General features: G+C 47.1%; 1 pseudogene; it reads right to left on the bottom strand.

Moving 5' to 3' along the window:
- Nucleotides 1–22,383: 22,383 nt before the first annotated feature.
- Nucleotides 22,384–23,579, bottom strand: LOC127663656 (40S ribosomal protein S2-like; annotated as a pseudogene).
- Between the last annotated feature and the right edge of the window lie 4,065 nt (nucleotides 23,580–27,644).

The following is a 27,644-nucleotide window of genomic DNA, read 5'->3' as shown; positions in this document are numbered from 1 at the left end:
TGCTAAAGCCTTTGACAATGACAGCTTAGAGGAAAGTTCATGTTTGAGCAGGGCATCCCCTTGAGACAGGGTCACACTGTGTATCCCTGGCTTAGAACTTGCTGTCTAGACTAGGCTGGCCTCAAATTTGTGGGAATCCTCTCCTCTGCCTTCCAATCTCTGCTGAGATTAGGAGGCATGCACCACCATGCCCATCTCTTCTGTGCTGTTTTCAGACATGCCTTCACTACGTAGCTCAGGATCGCTCTCACTCAATAGTCTCTCTAGTATTGGGATAAAGGGTGTCAACTACCATACTTATCTTGAATAGAGTTGTTGTTACTTAATAACAAAGTGTTCTATAAGCATTTTTGTGTGTTTATTGGTGCTGCAATAGTTTTTAACTGTATCTTCCATCCAGATGTGCTGGGTGGAACTGAGGCTCTGGTGCATGCTTGACCAAGACCAGTGTATCCCAGATACTCCCAGCCCACACTAGTTTTAATACTGTCTTAGTTAACAGTATTAAGTCTTAGGCAGGCAAAGCACAGTTAAAATGAAGGTTGGATTTTTGTGAAAAGGCATAGGTCTCAAAATTGCCCAGATTTGGAACCTCACAGGGGTTGGAAGTGATTGGAAAATATTTTTCCATGTTGAGTATTAAGGGAGGAAACGCACTCCAAGTGCCCTACCTTCTTACACTGCAAATGGCCAAGCCAGTTCTCAGAAGTTCTCTGTAGGAAAACCCAAGGAGGCCATCTACAGAGTATGTGAAGTTTGAATTGGTGACACACACGACTAGACCACAATCGTGGTCTGTCAAGAAGTCTATGCAGGGCAAGACCCGGCCGTCTTCTTGTGTCATTGGCTGCTCCTCATACCTGTTCTGATAAACATTCTTCCCTTGTGTTTTAGGCAGTGACATGGTGCAGATTAGAGTCACATGTTACTCTTTCCACTCTCTTCCTTTCCCTGTGTGTCTCTGTGTGTCTCTGTGTGTGTGTCTGTGTGTGTGTCTGTGTGTGTGTCTGTGTGTGTGTGTCTGTGTGTCTGTGTGTGTGTGTCTGTGTGTCTGTGTGTGTGTCTGTGTGTGTGTGTGTCTGTGTGTGTGTCTGTGTGTGTCTGTGTGTCTGTGTGTGTCTGTGTGTGTCTGTGTGCACGCGCATGCATGTGTGTGTCTGTGTGCACGCTCAGTCTGTGGAAGCGGACCCTGGAAGCCGGTCCTGGGCTGCCAGCTTTCACCCTCTAAGAGGCTCTTTTGTATTAGCGAGTGCCCTGTGCTTTGGGACCGGAAGTGCTGACGTTAGGAGCAGCAGCCATCCTTCTGACTTTCCAATAAGGTATCCGTTGAGCTGGAACTTTCCATGCTTCGTTTCTGCTCAAAGGTGAATTTATTCTGGAAAGTTCACACTAATTTAATTCATGGACTTGGAAGGGACGTGAGAGTAAAAATATACCTTCTTCTACTCTACAAATAAATGTAAGACTTTGGTCTTGGATAACTCCAGGGCAGCCGAACGGTGGAACAATAAACAGGCCTCAGAGAGTCGCTGGTGAAGCAGGTCGAAGTGATTAACCACACGTTTCGTTTCCTGCGATCGTTGGGTTTGGGGAGTTCCTTGAGACTATGCAGTTCCTTCTTAAGGACAATGGTCAGGACAGAATTTTAGGGTTTACACAGAAGAGATAGACGGAATCAGAGCAAACTGTTTTGTGACCCTACTAAGTTTAAAAGTACACTAATTATGGTATAGACTCTTCTTTGGAAAGGAGAGCAAAGTGGAATGCCCTGGAGATGGAATTTACCAAAGGTCCTGGCATGTCATCTGTGTGTGGGAGAGCAGGCCCTTGAGATGGTGAATTCAGGGCATACTGCTTCCTAGTGTGCTACTTCTGTGAGTTGGAGAATTGATTGCTGGGGAAAGAGGCTGTGCCATCAATGCATTGTAGGACATTTCTTAACATCCCTGGTCTAGTTATTAGAGTTCAGTAGCTGTCCACACCTGCCACCAAATCTCAGGTGCAAATAGTAAAACCTGTCCCCAAATACTGCCAAATATCTTGGGAAAGGGGCCTGGGGGAATTGTCCCTGTCTGAGGAAAACTGAGATAATTTTGAATTTAGATTCACCCGAGGAAGTGTTTTAGCCAGAGATGGGAATCTGTGTGATGGGAAAATGGTGTCTGTAATGGAGGTTTAAGAAACTGAAGGACTGTCATTGCAGAGAGATAGGCCTCTTGTTCAAGCTGCCTGCTCCTAACTCATGCCTGGCACAAACCAGACTCAGCCATGATTCCAGGATCCATCTCTGAAGTGCTATGCTCTACCCCTACAATGAATAATAAAAAAAAATTAAAACTATTTTTAAAAAGAGGAGCTTAGTATTTCTTTAAGCCCTTGATAGATGCTTGTCAAGTATGGAAAGGCCTCAAAATAGGGGTTGGATGATGCAGCGGTGAGCTCTGCCTTGTGGCCAACTATCAGTCAGAGACTGTCACGAGAAGTGAAATGGCATCATAAGAAAGGTACAAACCAACAGCTTAGAGGGATGGCTGCTGAGAACATTGCAGGCTTGCGAGGAAGGACAATACCACACTGCCTCCTGCCTCCGTGGGCCTAATTGTCCAGGAGGCATTGTGCCGAGCCCCAGGGGAGGGCACCTATAGTCCAATGGGGATGAATCAGGTGGTCACACATTTTTGGTAGGGGGTGCTCAGTTTCAGTGGGAGATGGTACCATGGACGAATTTAAAAGGGAATTGGCTAACTTTGTCAAAGGAATCAGGACAAGTGCTTTTGAGGAAGTGTGTGTGTGTGTGTGTGTGTGTGTGTGTGTGTGTGTGTGTGTCTATACACATGCACATGTGTACTTGCATATTTATTGTGGAGAAGAATGCAAATATTTGATGACTGAAGACCAGTATATGCAAAGGTCCTGAGGGTGAAGAGAACATAGGAAGTTACAGAGGAATCCTGTAAGGCCTAGAACCAGAAGGCAGAGACTGGAGGGCCCGTGTTGCTGGGTTGATGTCTTTATTAAAAAAGTAGTAGGGCATCCATAAGGGAGTTTAGGGCAATGCGTGTCATTATTACTGGATTTGAAATTTCAAAATAACCCTCTGGCTACAGTGATTTGAAAGAATCCAATGTAGTAGATTCGAGGTGCTTTTGACTATACCAATGAAAGACCTTGCTATCTAAAGCTCCTAAGCATGCTTTCTTTTGTTCTCATTCATGAAAGATTTTGTTTCTCACAGCTACCGACAGTTGCTGACAGCCCTTGGCATTCCTTGGCTTGTAGGTAATAAAATTCCAGTTGCCGCCCCTGCCTTCATGTGGCCGCTTTCTCTCTGTCTTCCTACCTCCTGCCTGTCCCCTGGTCACTGGGCTAGGGCCACCCCAGACTCGGATGACCTCATCTTGATTAAGCTCATTATGTCTGTAATGACTCTTTCCCCCAATAAGATCGTATTCCAAGGTTCCTGTGGGGGGTAGGATTGGACCCAGCACACAAACCATCCTGACACCTCCTCAGGACGCTGTTTATGGAATTATTTCAACCAGAAGAGATCTGCAAAGAAACTCTGTTCTAGAACATTCTGAAGTTGAGACCACAAATCACAGCCACGAGTGGCCTCTCCCTGGACAAGCAGGTGTGTTCCAGTTGTCGCTTAGAGTCCTTCAGTCATTTATTTTGTCTGGCTGGATCCCAGAGACATTCAAGCCTGCGATCCAGTACTGCAGGCACAGTGTGCAGTGTTCTGGTGAGAATACAACTGGAGCTTGCTGGGGAGCCGTCACCGGGCCCCGGTTCCATAGAGACGGCTGGACAAGTGCCAGAAGAACGCAGCAGGCTCGATCTGGGGACTGAGGCTCCGGAAGACCACAGATGATGTGTGTTATGTCCCCAGGCATCGGCCATCACCTTGGAAACAGGCCATCTGACGGCACGTCAAGGAAGTTGTTACAGAGAATTATTTCAGCCGGAAGAGCTCTCTGCAAAGCAGTCCATTCCAGCCTGCTGTGTCATGGAGTGGTCCCCACGTCCAGGACTGTTTTGCTTGCAGTGCAGCGGCAGCCAGCCTGAAGCCTACACCTGTCATGAGCTAATGTTTGATCCTTGCCAAGGTTTGGCTTGGGCTCCATTAACAAGCTGGAAAGGACCTTCTGGGGAAGTGTGTTAATAGTTAACCCTTTCCCCTGATGCTCTTCCTCTCCCTGGAAGGAAATAGCAACTTGCCAAACCACCCCTGGGCAGTTTGGGGTTTTGCTTTTCCTTTTTGATACTTTTTAATTGGGAGACAACTGTAGAAAGAAGTTAATAGCAACTGAGCTTCCCAGGAGGTGGGGGTGGGTGGGTGTAGATTCGTTGGTATTCTCTGGCATTTGGGAGGCCCCGACTTCAATCCCCAGGACCACATAAGCATAAAATTGCCCCAGTGGCTCATGCATGTAATCCTAGCTCTCGGGAGATTCAGAAGTTCAAGATCATCCTTAGTTGAAGGGCCAGCTTAGGTTACATGAGGCCTTGTTTAAAAAAGAAAAATAGAAAGACAAAAAAGAAAGTGAGCATTCCCCATGAGGTCTGTAAACCTTTTTGAAAAGAAATATCAGTGTGCATTGGCGCCTGGGCCAGAAGAGCAATGGAAAACGGTGACAGGACCCAGACTGTCCCCACCCCCCTACCCACAGCCAGAGCCGACTCACGGGTGGGAGTGGGTGGGGGCTGTCGGCAGCTCTGACCCCAACACCTAATCCCATTTGTGTGCCTGACAGGCATGGGGGTGTTTTTCACATGACAATTTCCATTTTACTGTGTATGTTTCTACAGTGGGACCCTGGTGGTGGTTATGGGGAGCAGCCTTCCTCATTTCTAGCCCTTGTGGCTTTGGGATGCTTCCATCGGGTCATGGGTGTCACAAGAGCTCCCCTGGGAAGAGCTGCAGAGGGTCAAGGCTCCGGTGGTTGAGGAAGAGCATCCCTCGAAGGATGTCACCCGAGGGAGCTGGGGCCGTGCGTTTAAAAGGACCCTGGCAGAAGAGAATCTGGGCTTCAGAGATGGGCTGTGGGGAGACTCGGAGAACAAAGAAACTGCCAGGTAGTTCAGTCCAGAGTTTGTAGAACAGGGCTGGTACATAGTAGACCCTTGGGAAATAGTTGATGAATGAATGAATGAATGAATGAATGAATCAGGTGAGATGAGTAGAGAACTTTTGTTAGTAGAGAAGTTGAGATCCCCTGAGGCTAGTGAGGGTGGTTTTTTTGTTTGTTTGTTTGTTTGTTTTTATGTTACTCTTGTGTACATTGGCGAGAGGTACAACCCATTTTGTGAACAAACCAGCAGCCCTATTTCTTTAAATGTCTTTTTTTTTTTTTTTTTTTTTTTTTTGAGACAGGGTTTCTCTGTGTAGCCCTGGCTGTCCTGGAACTCACTCTGTAGACCAGGCTGGCCTCGAACTCAGAAATCCGCCTGCCTCTGCCTCCCAGAGTGCTGGGATTACAGGAGTGCGCCACCACCACCCGGCTTCTTTAAATGTCTTAACACATTAAAATTATTCTAATTTTTTAAAAGATTCTTTTATTTATTATATGCAAGTACATTGTAGCTATCTTCAGACACCAGAAGAGGGCATCCGATCTCTTTACAAGGTGGTTGTGAGCCACCATGTGGGTGCTGGGATTTGAGCTCATGACCTTCGGAAGAGCAGTCAGTGCTCTTACCCACTGAGCCCTCTGTCCAGCCCCAAAATTATTCAAATTTTATAAGCTATATTTGTGTGTGTGCATGTATACATTTGTGTGTGTGTCCGTGTGTGTGTCCATGTGTGTGTCCGTGTGTGTGTCCGTGTGTGTGTCCGTGTGTGTGTGTGTGTGTGTGTGTGTGTTGTATACATGTGTGTGGATACACATGCCCATACATGTGCTCACTGAAGCCAGCAGACACAGCAGGTTTCCTTCTCCATCACTGTCTTCAGTATTGCCTTAAAACAGGCTCTCCCAGGGAATGGGAATCTTGCTGGTCCAGCTAAGCTGGCTGGCCAGCAGGATGGAGGATTTGCCTGTTTCCACCCCTGAATGCTAGCCTTACAGGCATGTGCAGACATGACCAGCCTTTTTGTTTGATTGTTTTAATCATGGGTATTAGGGATTAGAACTTTGGTTCCAAGTACTTTTAACCACTGAGCCCTCTCCCCAGCCCCACACACTTTTCGTTCAAGCAATACCAGAACCCTTCAGGTAAGACTGAAGTATTCCGTGACCAGCCTGAATTCCAGGATGCTTCTTCATACTCAGATCTTAGCTTCGTTGTCTGATGTGTCACCTGACAAGCTTTGATGTACAAGGGCGTTTAGACACATGGACTGCCATTTTGCTTATTGATGAGGAATGTTGATATGTAAATGGCATGGTTTTAACCCAAGAGTTGTTTTTGTCACTCAGCAAAGTGACCTGGAGACCTCTCTGTTATTCTGTCCAAGCATACTTTATTTTCTCTAACTGCTGCTCAGGACTTTTGGGTTTACTGGTCCACTGTTTGCTGAATCACTCCTGTATAGTGGGCATTTAGACTATTTCCAGTACAGTCAAGAATACCTCTGTGTGCGCCTCTTTGGGAAGCATGTGAATTTAATTCCATTAATTACCCTTCTGGAGCCAGGCTGGCATCCTGAGATGCTTGGCCCTCCTTAGTACAATAGTTTTATACTTCGGCAATTGTACAAGGAAGGAGCCCAATAGGTACCTTATAAGAAAAAGAATAGCTCCTTCAAGGCTCAGCTCTTTGGAGGAAAACGACTTAGCCGTGGGAGTGTTTGCTGACGGCACTGAGCTGGGGCAGCATAGGTCTTTCATCGTTCATGTGACGGGTTGGGAGGATGGTTCACTGGGAGCAGGCCACAGAAGACAGTCTGCCTTAGCAGGCCATTTTCTTGTGCCTGCCTCCATTCTGGTTGGCTTCCAGCTAGCCCCAGGCTGCCCTGAGGGTAATCTCTGGTTGACAGATGTGACATCAAGGAGGCTGGTGTGTGCTTATGTGTGTTTGTATATGGCAGGTGTGTGAGTGTGTGTGTGTGTCCGTGTGTCCTGTGTCCTGAACCATGTTCCCTTGAATTCACATGTTGAAATTGTCTCCTCAGGTAGCAGTGTTTGCGCACCTGTAGGAGATGAGAAAGCTCACCTGAATGTGTGTACTCCTTCCACCCCTCTGCCCAATGAGGATGTAGCCTGCCCTTCCTTTTAGCAACAGGATGTCACCTCGGAAACAGAAAGACATCAAACCTTGAAAACTTGCCAGACACCCAACCTGCTGGCACCTTTATCATGGATGTCCCGCTCCCCAGAACTATGAGAAACACATTTCTGTTGTTTATACATGAGCCTCTCTGTGGTGTTTTGTTGCAGCAACACAAACAGAGTAAGATACTATCTTATCCTGAAAACCCGTATCTGCTTGTCTGTCATCACTCTGTCCTAGGGAATGTTTCTGAAGGCATTCGACTCCTTTGCGTGATGAGGGTTTGGTTTTACATTCCAGCGGGAGCTGTCATCAGTGATCTCCAACCCACTCTCAGGCCATTGAATGAAGACTTGGTGTGGTTCTCTTTTCAGACTTAGAACGTCTCTTTGCTGATCTCTGCTCAACCCAGAGCGTGCCGTTTCCCATATCATCTGCCGTAGCCTCTTTGCTGCCCGGAGACCGAGCAGTAGATCATTTGCTGCCCCAGTTGCTAATTTCATCTCAACCATCTTTACCTTCCTCACAATATTCTGCAATACGTGTTACCCTTGTGGATACGTGATAAATGGATATATGGTCGACCTGCTGCCCTGATGCTGTGAGCTTGGTACTGAAGGCTAAGAAGCCATTGGCAATGACAGGGTCTTAGAAACAATGAGGAGAAACAGATTCAATTATTATACTGTTGGGGATAACTCTCCTAGGATCCGTACCATTTACAGAGCCTCCTTCCCTTCCTCCCTCCCTTCCTCTCTTCTCCTTCCCTCCCTTCCCTCTCCCTCCCTCCTTCCCTTCTTCCCTCCTTCCCTTCCTCCCTTCCTCCCTCCCCTGCTTCTGCCTCCTGAGTGCTGGGATTAAAGGTGTGCACCACCACTTCCCCGCCTTTGTTTACAGATTCTCAAACATGGCATCAAAAGGACATGCTAACCAGTTTTCCCATCTTTGGTCATCTTCAACGGACTTCTCTTAGGCCACTAAGTTTACAGTAACAGCCCTTTAAGTTTCAGGGGAACCTTTCAGGACCTTTGCTTCTGTTGCTGTAACAAAATGCCTGTGATTAGCTAGTTGACTTTTTAAAAACCTTTTTACTGATTCCTTGTGAGTTTGGCATCAGGTAGCCTAGTCCCCCTCATCTCCCTATCCCTCATACCCAACCATTATTCTTGCAGATTTCCCCCAAAATAAAACATAAGCAAATAAACAACAGCAAAACACCCCCCAAAAAACCCCAAGGCATAGAAAATATCTTATTGTGTAAGTTACAGTGTGTCACAGTATGTCCCACAGTATAGCCCTCTGTCCACACATTCTCATTGTAATGAGTCATTGGATTGGTTCAAGGTCTCTAGCTTCTGTGATATCATCAATATTGGATCCTCACAGGGACTTCTCTGGATTATCCTGTTGTTGCCCCATGTCATGGAGATCCTGCAGCTTTGGAAGAGCAGGACTAGCCCTTTCACACATCCCAACCGTTCCCAGATTATACAGATTTTGGAGTGGACCAATTCAGAGCCCTGGGTCTGGACCTGGGTGGTGGCTGAGTTGCTAGCCTGCCAGCTCTCCTTTATCCGCACCACCAGGGCGAGCTCTCCAGCACTGTCCTGGTAGGCCACCCAATGCAGCCCTTGGCAGGTAGCAGGGTCAGCTCTTTGGCTTTCATTCCCTTGGGGCTGGCTCACCTGAACCTATGAGCTCCACTGTGCTGCCCAGGCAAGGTTCTGAGCCCACTCTCCCACGCGCTGTAGCCTCAGAGGGGCTGGGCCAGCTCTCCAGCTCTCATCCTAGCCTTCAACATCAGGGCCGGCTCCACTGTATCACCCAGGTGAGCTTCAGGGCACTCTCTCCCAAGTGCTACAGTCAGGACTGGGGCAGGGCTCTAGGGTTAGCTCTCCTGGCTACTGCAGGTAGCAAGGGAAGGGGACGGTATCACTCCTGCAACCACTGTGTGTGTGTGCCCTTGTACATTTACAATCTTGGGGCTGGCTTACCTGTACTCCTATCCCCCCACCCCTACCACACCAGGATCAGCTCTAGTGTGCTGCCTGGGCAGGGCACAGGGCTACCTACCTGGAGTGCTGCCCCTGGTGAGAGATGGGGTCAGTTCTCTTAAGCACTGAATCCAGTAAGGGGCGGGCTAGCTATGCACAGCTCCTGGACATCCATGTGATCCCTAGCAGCTGCCCTGACCAGGGACAGCACCATGTTCTCTAGTGGTAATATGAACCACGGACATCTGACACCTGACCCTTGCCACTGCTTTGTAGCTATGGACTCAGACATGGGCCTCAGTGGCAGCTCAGGCTAGGACCTCACTGTGGTCCTAGTTGGTCTAGGTCCTACTCATAACAGGCTACTCCTCTCCACCCCCAAGACTCCAATTCCATGTCTCTTCATAACGTTCTAGATGCTCTACTTCTCTTTCTCTCCCATTTGACCACCAAATTCTCGCACATTGTGGTGGCTCCCGTTGCAGGCTGGCCATGTGGCTGGCAGGCCCCTGGGCCACATCCTCCATCCGTGCTGCATGGTGTGGCAGCAAGTGGGTGTCTGTAGCCTGCCTGAGCCATGTGCTGGAGGCCAGGGCTGAGGGTGGCCTGGCGGTCTACAACCCTGTCTGTCTTCCTTCCGCACTGAGCTGCCTGGATTTGACTTGATGTCATCTCCTTTCATTTCATTTTTATGAGTCCTACAACGGACTGTTACCTGCTCTTTCCATGGCTTTATAACAATGTTCTCCCCTAAAGTAGCTCACTGTGAAATGGCAAGGTGAAACGTCTGTCCCTTCTGAATGAAGGCGGTACCTTCCTGATCTCCCGCCTCTTTTATTTATTATTTATTCTAGTTTTTTGAAGAATGGTTTCATATAGCCCACTCTTTTCTCATCTTCTTCTCTGTGTAGCCAAGGATGGCCTTGAACACCTAGTCCCCTTGCCTCTGCTTCTCCCCCTTCTCTCTCTCTGTATATGAGTACACTGTAGCTGTACTGATGGTTGTGAGGCATCATGTGGTTGCTCGCTCCAGTAGGAGACGTTCGCTCTGGCACAGAGATTTTATTTATAATTATATCTAAGTACACTGTAGCTGTCTTCAGACGCACCAGAAGAGGGCGTCAGATCTCATTACAAATGGTTGTGAGGAAACCATGTGGTTGCTGGGATTTGAACTCAGGACCTTTCGGAAGAGCAGTCAGTGCTCTTAACCACTGAGCCATCTCTCCAGCCTTTGGCTCTACTTCTTTAGTACTGAAATTATAGATGTCCATCACACACCTGCTGTACACAGTGCCAATAATAGAACTCAGGGCCTCATTCATGATAGGCAAGCCTTCTACAGCCCCAATGCAGACTGCTTCTTTAAGTTCTATCACTGAGAGGTCTATGGTGGGAGTCCAAGCTTCCAAAGCATATGCACCCACAGTGCACACTTAGATCACATCTACAGCACAGCGCCTGATGCCATATTTATTCAACCTTTATGTACATCTCCATATCATTAGGTTTGGCTTGCCTTAGTTTTCTATGGAGGTCAGATTTTCACATCTTCCTGCGTTTTTCTTTGTCCTTCCTCAGGTCACCTTTGATAAATAGGGCTCAGGCCTCTCCCTGTGCTGATTAGCTGTCTAGACTCCAGAGTTAAAGATGTTAACTTGAAACCTGGTTTCATCTCTTACAAACAGAACCCCCACCCCACCCTTGTATATATTTGTAGAGGAAGTCCCTAGGTCTTTCGTTTCAATAGAACAGACGGAAGAATCCACACATTCATTATTCTCTCACTGAAGAGAGAAAGCCTGCTGTCTGTGACAAAACAAGTGACAGAGATGACCAGCGGAGGTGGTTAAAAATAGTCATAGGACTTGAGACCTGCAAAGTCTCTGCTGTAGCCTGAGTGGATGACAAAGCTCTCAGTCTTTGGAGGGTTTTCTTCCTGTTGGTATCAGCTTCTGGGGCTATTCTAAGAAACCACATTCTATAAATCAAGAGAACAGAGAGAGGTTGAAAATGTCTCCCCACAAAGGTGGTTCTCCAGCCCAGCTCACCCTTGCCCTAGGACTGATGACTCGCAGAGAGCACATTAGCTGTCAGGAGGTTTCAAGCCAACTTTCTGTGGTCCACAGTGAGCCACAGGCAGGCGGGGTGATTTCCTTTCTCTCCGTTTTCATTCTGCCTCCGCCTAAGTATTTGAAAACCCAGAAAACTATGATGGCTGTCGTAGTGGTTGTGAAATTTTTGGTGGCTTTTATTGTTTGTCTGTCTCTCCTCCCCTTTTTATTTCTGTTTCCTTTCCTTAAAAAACACATTTATTGAAATATTTTTATTATTTATTTCGGTGTGTAGTAGGCACACACACCACAGCTCATGTGTGGAGGTCAGAGAACAACTTTGAGGAGTTGGTCTTCTTCCACTGTATGCATCCTTTACCTGCAGACCCACCCAATCTCACTGCCTTTCTGTTCCCTTTACTTAAAAGACAGAGTCAAAGTAGGCATGAGAGAGGACTGTGTGGCTCAGGCCTATGATTCCAGGTACTTGTGAGACCGAGGCAGAAGGATTATGAGTTCAAGGCCATCCTGAGCAGTTTGGTGAGGTTTTTAATCTCAAAATGAAAACATAAAGAGAGCCTCTGCGTAAGCCCAGACTGACCTTGTGGTCTTCGCATCCTGCCTTAGTCTTTAGAGTCCTGGGATTACAGGCACGGACCGCCTTGTTCAGATTTGAGGGTGCTTGGATTCCAAACCTCCTGTCCCTTATCATGTAGGACCTGAGTCATTTCCCAAGCCAGAGAGGGAAGCTCTCTTTTTCTGAGACATAGTCTCATTCTGTAGTCCAGGCTGTTCTCAAACTCGTCAGTTTCTAATACCTTAGCCTCCCCAGTGCTGGATGGATGTGCCCCACAGACCACACCCAGTGATACTTATTTTTCATGATCTGAAATCCCAGTGTACGGTAAGGCTCTGGAGGTATTATTAGGACAGACACATGCTGAAGATGAATGTAGAGCAAGTGCAGTTGAAAACCAGTAGGTGGATGGGGGAGCCAGCACGACGGGTAGCTTCATGAAAAAAAAATAGCAACATCTGTCTGTAGGGCCAGTGGATGCTTTCCCACAGCTGGTTTTCCAGACAACATCACGGATGCTGCGCATAGGCTTCTACCTTCTAGGAAGTCAGTTGTTTCTTAACGCACACTCGAGTCTGTTAATAGCCATCAGACAGGATTTCCTCCTGGCCGTTCCATTCTCGGTTAAGTTGGGTCCTCAGAGCAGGATCTGCATCATAGTGGTGCCTTTGTGTTTGCCTCGCTGTGCTGTTGTTGAGGAAGAAGCTAGAATTCCTCAGGAGACTGTTCAAGGATCGATGTGGTTTGATTCCAGTCATTTCCCACATTCAGCTGTGGAGCTATAATCCGTGCAGCGCTTGAACAGGGAGTTGGCGCCATTCGTACTTGAAAGCTTCTGATCCTTGAATAGCTGTGGGGAGGAGAGCCATGGGCTCGGGCACTGCTGTGTGATGGAACGTGGGCTATCAGGAAAGAGCAGTGAGGGAGTTTAGAAGCCGTGAAGAGCTGAAGGAGAACAGGTGGGAGGTGACGAGAGACTTCCTCAGGTGCCAAGGGAAAGTGGAAATCACCTGGGAATATGTTTGGAATGAGAGAAGGAAGCTGCCCCAGTCCATGCGTTCTGTGCCAAACACAGTGGATCTAAGAGTCTGCCTTGCCCTGCAGTGAGACACTGGGGTTGGTAAGTCCAGAACCGCTGTATTTTCTCCTAATGGGCCACGTTGGTATAATGTAAAATGACAGTGAACAAGCTGTGTCACAGCCATGCCCCAGTCATCCTGGTCCTTCTGAATGAGTTGTGGCAGGCTCAAGAGGAACCCCTGCTCACGTATGAGGAGCCACTAGCCCGCATGGCAGGTCTGTCTTACTGGAAGTAAACTCACAACCATCAGGTACCTACACCCTAGGCACAGATTCAAGCTGACTAGTTACTCACATGGAGTGAAGTTGGTCATCTGTCACGTAACTCTGCCATAGTTAGGATTCTAATGCTGTCCAGAGACACCATGACCAAGGCAGCTTTTAGTAGGAAGGGCTTACTGGGGGCTTGCTTATAGTTCCAGAGGGTTAGGTCCATGGCCATCTTGGTGGTGAGCATAGCAGCAGGCAGGCAGCCATGAAGCTGAAGCAGTAGCTGGGAGCTCACATCTTATCCGCAAGTAGGAGGGAGGAAGAGAGGGAGGGAAGAAGGGGGAGAGGGAGAGAAAAAGAGAGAGAGAGACAGACAGACAGACACAGAGACACAGAGACAGAAACTAGGAATGGCATGAGTTTTTGAAACTTCAAAGCCTACCCCAGTGACACTTCTAAAATTCTAAAAGCTTTACCAAGTAAGGACCAAGTATTCCCATCTATATGAGAGCTTACGGGGCATCCCCATCCAGACCACCACACTCAGTAAGATTAACAAAGAATGATGCAAATTGATGCAAAGAATGATGGGTGAAAATAATACATGTGTCGTGCTCACACAGTCCCTCCCACAGATGGCCTAGCAGAGAGGCGGAGTCTTGCTTGCAATTGCTGGTCTATGTTTCATCACAAGAAGTCCCAGGGTTGTTTGTGCTGACTAATGTATTGGGGATCTGATCTCAGTTTAAGCTTTCACCGGAAGAATTTTATAGACTAAGCCATTTCTCTAAGCTCATGGTGTGAATTCTGTTGTGTGTGTGTGAACTGTGTGTTTGTAGTGCATCTGCACATTGTGGCTCCGTGTGCACATCCACATTGTGCATGCAGAGGCCAGAGGATGTCGGATCGATGTCCTGATCGATCGCTTTCTCCCTTATTCCCTTGTCTTTCGCTGAACTCAGAGCTGACAGGTCTGATCTGACAGGTCCTGTCCCCCACATCCCCCAATCCCATAGTGCTAGGGTGACAGGCACACACGACCATTTCCATATTATTACATAAACGCTGGGGACTTGAAGTCAGTCCCTCAGGCTTCTGCAGCAAGGGCGCTACCTCACTGAGCCACGTCTCTATACCTCATTAAGTGTGGATATTTTTAGGACCACAAAGTAAAGAATTCCCTTTAAAGGAAGTGAGGCACAACGACACATGCCTCTAGTCACAGCTACACAGGAGGATGAGGCAGAAGGCTCACTTGAGATCAGGCCAGTCTGGCAACACAGTGAGAAGCTGAGAGTCCACCTGAAAGAAACAAAACAGTGCCAGCCACACCTTTGCCAGTGAACACAGTGCCACCTCTGAAGATTATGGTAGATGAAGCTGGAAAGCCAAGGAGGAAAGATTCTATAGGTGACACGTACATGGAAGAGTAGTTGTCAGACTCTGGAGGGTATGAGAGTTCCCACCAAAACTGCTTTAGAAACTCAGTTCCTAAGGCCCACTCCTGAGAAACCTCTGCTGGGCAGTTGGCATCCTCAGCGCACTCCCCTCCCCGTGGTGAGACTGATACAGATGACCCAGGTGTCACCCTGGTAAATAAGGTCAGTCGCGACCCTGACTTAGCAGTTCCTTTGCATAGTAAGAAGGGGATGGGTGTCTCCATGTAAGTCTTCTACAGTGTCAGGAGCGTTTTAGAACTGGGCGGAATGCTAGCCTTGAGCACATGGGACAGACCCTTCCCACGTTCAGGGAGACTCGTGTAACCTACAGTCAGGCCTCCATCTTTTATCTTTGGGCAATGTTGTCACTGAAGATCTGACAGTTTCCTTTTCTCAAGGTTCTTTGCCATGCACCGTGAGTTTCTTCTCCCACAGAAGAGGGAAATATGGCATGTTCTAAGTGTAAACTTCTCGGGGTCTCTACTGCTGGTGTTAGTGTGGCTCCTTATTCAAGACAGGGTATTACGTAAGCCTATTGCAGTCTGGTGCCTTCTTCCTGAGTCTTTGCTTTAACTAATGCTCCCGTCAAAGTGGGATCTGCCACTGGCTAGCGGGAATCTTCACCTGACTTTGCCTGTCCTCCCTTGGCTTCCAGTATCTCATCCTGCCATGACAAACTGCTATTGTATGGCTGCGTCCTATTGACTGGTGTGGCTAGACTAGGTGGCATTGACTTTCTTCTGCATCAGTGACTGTCAGAGTCCTACTAGAAGCAAAGGCTATGAAGTGCTTCAGTTGGAAAGATGGCTCAGTGGTTAGGAGCACTTACTTCCGCTCTTGCAGAAGACCTAGGTTTAGTCTTAGCGTCTACACGATGTCTCTCAACCACCTATAACTCCAGTTCCAATGCCTTCTTCTGACTTTATATGTTTCCTGCATATAGTTATGCTCAGACATAATTAACGAATCAAAGTATTAAAAATAAAGTGAAAATGAAATGTAATATATAAAATAAGAGAAATAATTTTTAAAAATGATTCTGAGTGCTTGCTTCCGTGTACTAGTCCTTGGCGGTCAGAGAAAGTCCTTTATGGAGTCTGCACCCTCTCGGCTTCCTGAGTGGCCCAAATGTCTGCTGTTCTTGGCCTCCCTTTCATGCTGTTAAAGAAGTCAGACCGTAAGGCTGCGGATCAGCCTGCGGTTGTCCCAATCAGGAGTCCAGGTAGCCCTTGGGCAGCTCTTTTTGGAGTGTTCCTTTGCTGTTGGAACCTGGCGGTGCTATGGTGGTAGTCTCCTGTGTGAAGATGCTGCCCAGGATGCTAGGTGGCAAGCCGATGCGAATGAACATGCCAGGAAGTATCTGCTAGGTCATCTCGTCGGACAGTCCAGATGGCAACAGAGTCCAGAAAGTCTCTGATCTGCTCTGTCCAAAGGTGGCCTGTTGACAGCTTGAAGTATAGTGCCCTGGGTAATTGGCTTCCTCATTTAGTAATTTGTCTGCTTTCTTTCCCCTTCCTCTGTTTCCTCTCTTGTAAACTGATAGCCTCCTGCCCCTTCAGCAGACTGAGGGAGCTAGTCCCCCGAGCAGAGGCCACAGGGCGCTGTGCCAGAACCCAGGTGGAGAGTCACTTGGAAAACACACACAGAAAAACACTTTGTGCCTTTCAGTGATTCCCCTGCCTGCTTGTGGAGCCGTTAGCCTCTCACTGCCGCTTCCCCCATCTTAAGCTATAGTCCCTCGTCACTGCTTATTTTTCTTTCTCCTATTGCTCTCCCCCCTTACTCTTGCCCATTGCGTTTGCAACTGACCTAGTTAAAATTCAATTCCGAAAAGGAAATTATACATTTGTTAAGGTTAAGCTACCCTTCTCTCTTTCTTTTCCTTTCTTCCTGTAACTATTTTTTCCTTCTCTCTCTCTCCAAGGAAGCAAACTAAATTAAAAACACACATTTCTGGTTCATTCTGGCACCTTCCTCCTCTCAAATGTGTTTGTCTTTAGGTGTCAGAAGTCCCAGGACCCAACATCTCTGCTTCATTGAAAATACAGATACACCACTCAAAATTGTAGCCCTCGGAGCTGGAAAGTGACTGTCTGTTTTCACTTAATAAGTCATTTTGTTTTCCAGGTGGAATACAGATTATTCTTGGACAAACTTAGGAGCAGACCTGCCCTTGCTGCTGGCAGGGTTAGGTCAAATGTCTGCGCCTGCTCTCCATCTGGAAGGGCGGTATCAGTGTCCACCCATCCACTGGTGCTGCTCCCAGATGTTGGGCCCTCTTGGCAGCACGGGTAGAGAAGGAGCTCCGCCTCTGCTTCATAGTAGGCCAATCGGTGTCCCACATGTACTGTTCCCTATACCACTACAAGATGGGTCCCGCCGGCCGACACAGGACCATAGCTGGTCTTTACTGTGCTCTCTCATTGGTTGTTGTTATGATTTACAAGGGCCCTGGCTCACACTTGGCTCTCCTGAGGTCCGTGGAAGCAGGTATCCAACTTCAAATCCTAGCTCTGTCAACTGCGAAACCTTAGACAAGTTCTTCATCCCCTTGGAATACCAGCTCTCTTGTAGGCTTTACCTATACTCTTGTTCAGAGCCATGTTCCCAGCATTTAAGGTGTTCAAAAATAAATATAGTGTAGTTGTTAAGAACAAGGACTTTGTGCTGGGTTCAAATTCCTATCTGCTACCTACTACCCATGTGTGCTCTGGCCAGTTACTTTACCTTTTCTGTCCAGTGTCTTGTGGGGAAAGACATGGGGTTTCTATCAGTCTCCCAGGCTGCCACACAGCTACAGTTTACGCAGTAGACTTACTCTTTAAACTCAGGGTGCTGAACAGTCGTATCCCCTCTGGAGGATCCAGGGAAAATTCTCTTGTTTCATGTAGCTTGTGACTCTAGGTGGCTATCAGCTTGTGAAAACTCTCTTTTGTTCTCCATCTTGATCTTCACACAGCCTTCGTCTCTCCTATAAAATACTTGTCATTGGATTTAAGATATGTGTACTGGCTAGTTTTATGTGTCAACTTGACACAGGCTGGAGTTATCACAGAGAAAGGAGCTTCAGTTGGGGAAGTGCCTCCATGAGATCCAGTTGTGGGGCATTTTCTCAATTAGTGATCAAGTGGGGAGGGCCCCTTATGGGTGGTACCACCTTTGGGCTGGTGCTCTTGGGTTCTATAAGAGAGCAGGCTGAGCAAGCCAGGGGAAGCAAGCCAGTAAGAAACATCCCTCCATGGCCTCTGCATCAGCTCCTGCTTCCTGACCTGCTTGAGTTCCAGTCCTGACTTCCTTTAGTGATGAACTGCAACATGGAAGTGTAAGCTCAATAAACCCTTTCCTCCCCAACTTGCTTCTTGTGCAGGAATAGAAACCCTAAGACAATATGATTATAATGTCACCTCAAGACCCGTAATTTAATTATATCTGCAAAGACCCCTTTTCTAGATAAGCTGTCACTCATAGGTCCCAGGTACCTGGGTCTTTTAAGGCCCTGCCGTAGGGCTATCATGACAATCAGTTGAGTCAAACGCTTTTGAGAAGGCCTTGCATGGAATAAAAGGGAATTAAGAGTTTTCCTGTTACAGAAATCCCAGTGTAAAATTTGAGATACTTATGTAAAATTGAACAGCACCTGGCACACACCTGGTAAGAGCTCAGAAAATTCAGTGGTTAATTAACTCAGCAAATCAGTGTGGAAGGCCTACTGTGTTCCAGGTAAGTGCAGGGAGTGCAGTATAAAAAATAATCCGTACTAACAAATAAGTAAGAGATAGAGAGCGCCTTCCCCTTGACGGTGCATTTGCTCCGGCATTTTTTTTTTTTTTTCTAACAGTGCCTTTTGCAACATCACTGTAGCCAGCCCTATGGGTACCAGCCTTGGCACACTGGGATGCCCCAACATGACCCTGAAGAATGGAAGAGACTACAGCGATCAGCCCAGAGCTGAGACGAGTTTCTTGCTTGTGGTTTCAGAAGCATAAAAGATCAATTTTAGTTTTCGAAAAGCCGAGTTCAAAGGTTTGCGGTTTGGTTTTCTAGGGAGCTTTTTGCTTTTCTAATTTGTTGGGATCTGGTAGAGGAAGGAGGGACATCAATCTTGCCTGAAACTTCAGTCAGTCCTTGTGCTTTTGGTGTCCAGGCTGCAGGCCCGGATCAGGCAGAGCTACTGGGGCTGAGGCCCAGAACCCGTGGGCAGTGGGCCGTGGCGAGCACTAACCTCAGAACAGCGTTGCTGATCCCCGTTACCATGGCAGCGGCAGACCGGTCTGAGAGACCCGAGAATGAATTAAGTGGAAAGGAAATTGCTGGTGTCCTCAGAAGAAAAACAAGAGGCTGAAGCAAGTTTCTCGGGGGTCTGTGGACGTCACGCTGACCCCTTTGTCCTGTTGTCCGTGTCAGCAAGGGACATCTTGTTGATAAAGGTTGGGAGGACCTGCCCTGTCTGTGGCACAACCTTCACAGAAGGAAGATCAGCTCCTACATATGGAGGAGTTTTCATGGCTGGAGGCTGAATGAGGAACCCTGTCGTGGGTGGCATCCTGTGTTCGGCCACGGCAGGGATGACTCGTTTTATCTTCGAGTGCAACCCACATCTGTGGGGTATGCCCTGATGGGACACGATGACCTGGAAACTCAAAAGTCCTGTTTGGGGAAAGAGAGTATAGAAAGTAAACATGTGGGATAAATAACTAAAGCACAGGACGGAAGGAAGGGTCTGAAGACGTTACCGGGAAAGCCTGACTGAGGGCAGGTTCAGAAAGTCTGCTGCTCCTGGGGCCCTCAGCGCTGACATCACTGGAACTGCTCAATAGAGACCTCCAAGTGGGCCAGTTGCTTTTAGAGGCTGCCCAGTGCTCCCCCAGCTACCAGACAGAAGAGTCCTGACCTACTTTTTCTTTCTTTCTTTTTGAAAAGAAAGTTTTGCTGCTTGCTATGGGGCCTCGAACAAGGCAACGGACTCCAAGAAGTGGGGTTTTGTATGTGTGTATGTGTCCCCCATTCCCCCCCGTACTGTTTCATATGTCAGATTACATGTGTCCTGTATGGAGGTGAGCGAGCCCCCACAGGGCTTGCATCGGGATAGGACCAAATAGACAGTCTGAGCCTTGCGGTTGTTGCTTCCTTCGGAGTTTTCCACTCAGTATCTTGAGGCACTTTGATTCTCTCCTTAGAGCTCTTCCCCCCCGCCCCCCAAAAAATCTTTGCGGCCAACGTTACCTCCAAAAAAAAAAAAAAAAATCTTAGAGCTCTTCCCTGCTACAAAAGAGATGTGCATTATCTTCGTGTCTAAACAGAGGCAGACTGCAGCTCATCCTCCTGACTTGGACCACGGGCTGTGGTACCCCTGCTGAAAACCAGGTCCACGGCTTTCCTTTGCGTCTAGATTGACGCTGTACAGGGCTGAAGTCAGCATCCTGCCGCCCCCGGTCCCTGTGACTCCTCTGTCCCCATCTGCTGAGACCCACCTTGTTACATGCGTGTACTTTCTGATCAGGCCCCTCCTGCTCACTCCTCCCTAGGTCTCTGAAGAGCCCTGTCTTTACTTTCAACTCTGTCCCCGGGTCTCATATACGCTGACTGTTTCTCTGATTCCCACTCATAGGATCTTTTCTGAGATAAATCTATGCCGCCATGATGTCCAGATTGTCCATCCCACTTGTCACCGATGACCGTGCCTCTGCTCCACAGCTTCCGGTCACTTGCCGCTGGTCATCGGATTCACTGGAGCTCTAGGTCTGACTCTTTTTCCTTCTTATTTATTTTAATTACCGAGTATATTAATTATAGTTAATAATACATATTAATTGATTAATGTTTAATTAATGAGTTAATTAATTTTGAGGCAGGGCCTCATATAGTCCAGGTTGACCTCAAGCTCAGTATGTAGTTGAAGCTGTCCTTGAACTCTCGATATTCATTTTGCTTTTATAGTACTTGGGCTGTACATACGTGCCTTTATGCCCAGTTCATATGGTGCTAGGGGAACCTAGAGCTTCCTGAGTACTAGGTAAGCACTCTACAAATGAGCCACATCCCCAGCCCTACTCTCATTATTTTAGACAATCTTACACATTCCATGCTAGCCTCAGATTCATTGTATATCCAAGGATCATCTCCAACTTCTGGTCTTTCTGTTTCCACCTCCCAAGTATTGGGATCATAGGCGTGCACCACTGTCCCTGGATTGAGCGGGTCATTTTTGTTCATTGAATTCAGAAGTGCTTCCCAAGAGAGTGAGCGGGCTTTCTTGGGAAAGGAGACTGAAAATCTTTAAGAAGTTAGCTTCCCTTAGCCTCCTGAACCTGACCAATTGTCTTCAGAGAGCAGGCTTGGCTAGTAGCTCACTTGATGGACTCTACTGATCACCGTGCTGGGGTGGAGTCTACCTAAGATTTCCAGAAAAAGAGATGCTCACGTTAACCTTATTGCTTTTGCTCTGTAATTTCAGGGAAAGTGACCTCTTGTTAACTTGTCACACAAACACGTAGCTATTAAATCATAACCTTTCCTCTCTTGCTCATTCCCAAGGTCTCATGCTAATTTCAAAATCACAACATGTTCCAACTTGTAAAAGTCTCATACTCTTGAAAACTTCCAACAACACTTTAAAAGCTTCATCTCTTTAGAATAACCAAGGTCTTTCAACTGTGGGCTTCTGAAAAATCCAAAATAAGTTACATACTTTCTACTCTTTCTACTTCCAAGAGGGAAGAGCCCCAGGGCACAATTACAATCAGATCAAAGCAAAACCAAAATCCAACTATGTAAAACTCTGTGTCCCAAGTCTGGGGCTCACAATCTTCTGGCCTCCAAAGGGCTTGGGCCATTCCACTTCTCTGGTTCTGCCATTGACAACACACACAGCCTGTCCAGTATGCTCTCTTCCTCACCTGATGTCCTAGGCAGTCACCTTACAGCCCCTGGCATCTCCAGTATCCTGGTGTCTCAACTACAACTGGGGTTGTACCTCTCTGGGCCTCTCAGGGAGGTACATGTATAACTTGTTCAGTTCTACAGTGTTCATGGGGGCAAAACCAGTATCATGTGGGAGACTTACACTTTACCAGGCTCTGCTGTTGACTTGAGACATTGTAGCCTCTTTGTAGCCTAGAACTCTCATGATCACATTTTCTCCATGATGACTCTGAGGAAACACTTCTCAGAGGATTTCACCCCGGGAGACTGCTCTCTTGTTAATCACTCTTTTAGCCTCAGCTGACCAGAAACCACAGATTCTTAAAACAACATGTCTCTCTCTCTTTCTCTCTCTCTCTCTCTCTCTCTCTCTCTCTCTCTCTCTCTCTCTCACACACACACACACACACACACACATACACACTCACACACACACACACACACACACACAACACAAGGTATCACATGAATGGCTCTGAGAGAGGTTTGTGCTTCTCTCTGAAATTTCCTAAACCAGGATCCCAGCCGTCTACATTATCTTCCAAGCTTCCACAGATAATTCCGTTAAGTTTTGAGCGCTCAGTGGCTTTTCCAGTTCAGAATTTTAAACACTCCCATACTCTTCTGCAAAACAATATGTCAGGTCTGTCACTGCCATGCACCACTCCTGGACCAACTTCTGTCTTTGATTTTTGTTGTTGTGCTAACACATTGGCCTGAGGCAACCTGGAGAGGAAAGGCTTTATTTGGCTTACATAACCCAGTCATAGTCCATCACTGAGGGGAGTCAAGCAGAGGCCACAGAAGAATGCTGCTTACTGACTTGTCCCCCAAGTTCATTCTTTCTTTTTTCCCCCACAGACTTAATTTATTTATTTTTCTTGTGTTAAAAACCCTTATGTGGTAGCTACAGCTGGAGCCTGGGTTCTCACAAGATGATCAGTGAATTCCTGATAAGGAGACTTGGTGAACACAGTCTCTTTCCAGAGGTCGGGGGTCAGGTTACTGTAGGTCTTGGAGATAGCATCAAAGTTAGCCTTGGCAAAGTTACCCAGGGTGGCAGTACAGCCTCTGGCTGATGGGTAGCAGTCATCTATACTGGCCATCATCAGGAGCTTGTAGGGCACAGGAGCAGAGACAATGCCAGTGCCTCTGGGGGCAGGGATGTGCACCAGCACAGAGCCACAGCGGCCTGTCACCTTGCACGGAGCCGTGTGGAGCTTGCCAATCCCAGAAGCCTCAATCCCCCACCCCCAAACCTCTCAGTACAGGAATGTTGGGAAACTTGGCCAAGATGATGACCCCTAGGATGGCAGTGACAAACTCCTTGGAGCACTTAACACCAAGACCAACATGACCATTGTGGTCCCCAATAGTGATGAAAACCTTGAACCTGGTCCGCTGGCCAGCCTGAGTCTGCTTCTGCACTGGCGTGATTTTCAGACCTTCATCCTTTAGGGATGCACCCAGGAAAAAAAATCAATGATCTCAGACTCCTTAACAGGCAGGGAGAACAGGTGGATCTCCTCCAAGGACTTGATCTTCGTGTCCTTAACCAGGTGGTCCAGCTTGGTGACAGGCAATACTCTTTGTCTTCAGCTTTGCCTCCACAAGCCCCGTAGCCTCGACTACAGCCATGGCCTCGAGCAGGACTGCAGCCCCTAAGACCTCAAAAGCCGCCACAGCTTTCTAATCCTGGGACCCCGGGTCCTCCAGCCCCTCACTACACTGGCTGTCATCTGCCATTTGGTGTTTTCCAGAAGAAGAGAAAGCCCCTTGTTGTTGTTGCTGCTGTTTGGATAGGGTCTCTTTATATAATCCTGGCTGTCCTGGAACCCATTATGTAGACCAGGCCAGTCTTGAACTCACGGGAGATCCACCTACCTCTGCCTCCCAAGTGCTAGGGTTAAAGGTGTGTGCCACCATCCCTGGCATTCTCATGGTTTCGTTTTGAGCTTTCTTTCTTATAATCCAGGACCTAGGGTGGGCACCATGGATAATGGCTGGCTCTTCTTTTTCCCTTTCCTTTCCTTTCCTTTCCTTTCCTTTCCTTTCCTTTCCTTTCCTTTCCTTTCCCTTTTCCTTTTCCTTTTCCTTTTCCTTTCCTTCTTTTTTTTCTAAGATGTATTTATTTTATGTGTATGAGCACACTGTCGCTCTCTTCAGACACACCAGAAGAGGGCATTGGATCCTATTATAGATGATTGTGAGCCACCATGTGGCTGCTAGGAATTGAACTCAGGACCTCTGGAAAAGCAGTCAGTGCTCTTAACTACTGAGTCATCTTTCCAGCCCGGGCTGAGTCTTTTTTAATTTTTTTTCTGAGACACGGTTTCTCTGGGTAGCCCTGGCTGTTCTGGAACTCACTTTGTAGACCAGGCTGGTCTTGAACTCAGAAATCCGCCTACTTCTGCTCCCAAGTGCTGGGATTAAAGGCGTGCGCCACCACTGCCTGTCTGGGCTGAGTCTTCTTATGTCAATCATTAATCAAGAATATAACCCACAGACTTGCTTGCAGGCCAATCTGATGAAGACATTTTCTTAGTTGAGATTCCATTTTCCCAGATGTCTCTAGCTTGTGTCAAGTTGACAATATAAAACCCCAAAACAACAACAACATCAAATTAAACAACCAGTGCTGGAAGCTTTTTGTTAGGGGTATACACATTCCCAAGAGCAGGTGATATCACCTGACTTCAATATGATTTGTTTGTTCGTATTCTAGTCTTGACAGTAGATGACCTTATGACCTGCTCCCTCCCTCCCTCCCTCCCTCCTTCCCTTCCCCCCCCTCCCTTGAGAGGGGTTTTCATTGTATAGTCCTGGTTGAGCAGAAACTTGCTTTTTAGATCAGACTAGCCTCAAAATCACAGAGATTCACCTGCCTTTCTACCTCCCAAATGCTGGAATTAAGGGTGTGTGTGCCTCTACTGTCCAGCCAAATATGCTGTTCTAAGGTAGTACAAAAAAGACCTTAGTGTTTCACATTAGTTACCATCCTCGACTCTTACATTTCTTTGATGCTGTTTTCTTGACACATTTATCATCATCATCATCATCCTCATCATCATCTTAGTTTTTCATGAGAGGGTTTCACTGTGTAGCCCTGGCTGTCCTGGAACTAGCTCTGTAGATCAAACTGGCCTTGAACTCACAGAGATCTACCTGCCTCTGCCTCCCAAGTGCTGGGATTAAAGGTGCACACTACCACCGCTCTATTCTCACCCTATTTAGATAGGAAGAAAAACAAATGTAATCACATCTCCTATCTGCTAAAAGCATTTAGTTTCAAACAGCCTTTACTATTTGGTTGACAGCACCCAAGTCTGCTTCATGACTAAATATTCTTTCTCATATTTTACTGAGGCAAATCCTTCAGGAGTTAGCCCCTTGTTAAGTCTTATTTCTCTTCTGTGTTGTCGTTCCCTGAAATGACTAACTTTCCCCTTTCTTCCTGAGAATCTCAGGGTAAAGCATGTTCACAGACACCAGATTCCAGCCTGTCTGTGTGCAGTGAGATAGAGCACCCGTGTGCACAGTGGATTTATTACCCATGGTAAGTGCAGAGGGTCCATGGAAGTCTAGATCTAATGCATTATGAACTAGTCCATTAAGGCACAGGAAAGCTGCCTGGGGTGATGGAGTCTCAACTGTACCTGTCCCTTTTGCATAGTGTCAGAGACCCAGAAAGCAGCTTGGCATGGGCTTTACACCTCAGGGCTTTGAGTCCCTGGGATAAAGCATTAGAGGACATCTTGTTTCTAGGTTGGAACAGGGCGTGGGCTGTGCCAGCCAGCTCCTTATCACAGGCTGGTACCTTCCCAGCACTTCCTACAGCTGTTGTGAAAGGACAAATGAGACAGATGTGGTCGGTCCAAGTTTACCCAGAGCACAGCCCTGTGCACAGACAGAACAGTGATTAGGTTATATCAGACTCTCCGGACACAGAAACAGCGTGCTTGATATTGTCCAATTGTAAAACGTTTCCATCTATGCAAAATAGTTCTTCTCACTATTTGAATGAAAGTCTTGTCATGGTCACTTCTAAGCCCTAGACATGAAACATTGTTATAACTGGGGCCTTTCCCTTCTTTCCATAAGGAATCAGTTACTGGGTCACATTGTGTGCATGCAGTTTAATAAACCCTATTGGTCCATAACAGTATATAATACTTTTATTTTAAGTTTATTAGATGGCATTATTGTATACATGTACTGTCTCTCCCACCCTTCCTTCCTTCCCTCCTTCCCTCCCTCTGTCCCTCCCTCCCTCTCTCTGTCTCTCCCTCCCTCTCTTTGTCTCTCCCTCCCTCTCTCTGTCCCTCCCTCTGTGCCTCCCTCCCTCCTAAACAGGGTTTCTATCCAGGTTGTCCTTGAGCTTGCTAAGTATCAGAAGATGATCTTGAACATCTGATTCTCCTGTGTCCATGTCCTGAGTGCTAGGATTAGCGGCTATGACCCCTTCATGAAATGACAGGGGTCAAATCCAGGGCATCCTGCATGCTAGCCAAGCTCTCTGCTCAGTGAGCTCCACCCCAGCCCTGTGTATACCTTTGAAACATGCTCTGACTCTATGCTCTGAAGATTTAGCCATGTGGATTCAGCAGAGGAGAGATTAAGACACTCTTCTCTAAACAATTAAGTGAACAAACAGTACCAGTAGCAGCAAAGAAGAACTGTTCGGTTGTATATTTCCTGCTGATCTGAAGTTCTAAAGGAGCCATGGACAGCAACGTAACAGTCTCCAAGACCCTCACTTGGTTGCATGTCTTCTTTATTTCAAGTCATATCATAAAGAGATTTAAATTTTTCATGTTGCCAAATTAATATACTGTGCCTTTATACATTTCCCTTTTTGTGTTGTTTGTTTTCTGTTTGAGACACAGTTTCACTAAGTACCTTGGGGTGACTTGGAATGCACTAGGTAGACCAGATGGCCTCTGCCTACTGAGTGCAGAAATTAAAGGTGTACACCACCACACCTGGCTCTTTTGGGTTGTTTTCTGGTACTGGTTCTAGGGCCTCTTGTATACCAGGTGAGCACTCTACTGCTGAGTTGCACCCCTCCACACCCCTTTCTTAAACATTTTTTTTAAATTAAATTTTGAGTCTAGGCCTCATTAAGCTGGCCAAGTTGACCTTGAATTTGAGCAAGCTTTGAACTTTTGACCCCATCTTAGCCTCCTGAGTAGCTGAGGCTGGTGGTATTGGAGGTCCCATACCACCAGATCTGACTCCATTGTTTCTTATTGTTTATTTAGAAGATTCTTTATTAGAACCTTATTAATATTTCTCTTTTCTTCTTGAGGATATGGGTGGTTGAGTTTTCACAGGTAAAATTTTCAGTCACAGAGAATGAAAGTGGTTTTGGTTTTTTTTTTGTTTGTTTGTTTGTTTAGTTTTGGGAGGATATGGTAGAACTTAGATTTTATTTTCCTATGTGGGGAGAGAAAGGCTTAGCTCTTGCCCAGATCTTGTTTGTTTTTTTGTGCTACCTTTCCCTGGTTGTCATTTGCCAGCACTTTCCCAGGGAGGTCTTGTAGCCTGGGCATCAGGCCTTCTCCTAGACACTTCTGTATTCCCACTCCTTTTCAACATTGGCCCAGGCAGCCTTTTAGGTTTTAGATGCTAGAAGTGAGGCTTTCTCATACTTCTGTGTGTGTGGAAAGGCCAGTGTGGAGGAGTTGCCATTTCCAATGGTTAAGATGCCAGAGAAGAGCCTGAGGAGATGGCTCAGTAAAGAGCTTCCTGAACAAACACGAGGACTTGAGGTCCATTCTCAGCATTTATGGAAAAAGCCAGGTGCACTCTGGCCATGGTGGTGCACACTTTAATCCCAGCACTCAAGAAGCTATGAGTTCGAGGCCAGCCTGGTATATACATAGAGAGTTCCAGAACAGCCAGTACTAAATAGTGAGATCCCCCTCCCTCCCTCCCCCCCCCTCTCTCTCTCTCAAAAAGAGGAGGAGGAGGAGGAGGAGGAGGAGGAGGAGGAGGAGGCCACCAGACACAGTAATGTCACAGTAATACCAGCTCTGGAGAAACAAAGCCAGGAGGATCACTAAGGCTTTCTACCAGCCAGTGGTGCTTAGTCAGTGAGATCCATGTTTAGTGAGACTCCCATCTCAAAAAGTAAGATTGAGAGCAATTGAGGAAA

This window comes from Apodemus sylvaticus, chromosome 13 (genome assembly GCF_947179515.1).
Source record: "Apodemus sylvaticus chromosome 13, mApoSyl1.1, whole genome shotgun sequence".
Lineage (NCBI taxonomy): Eukaryota > Metazoa > Chordata > Mammalia > Rodentia > Muridae > Apodemus > Apodemus sylvaticus.
The sequence above is the reverse complement of the archived record's forward strand: the minus strand, read 5'-3'. Positions and strand labels throughout refer to the sequence as shown.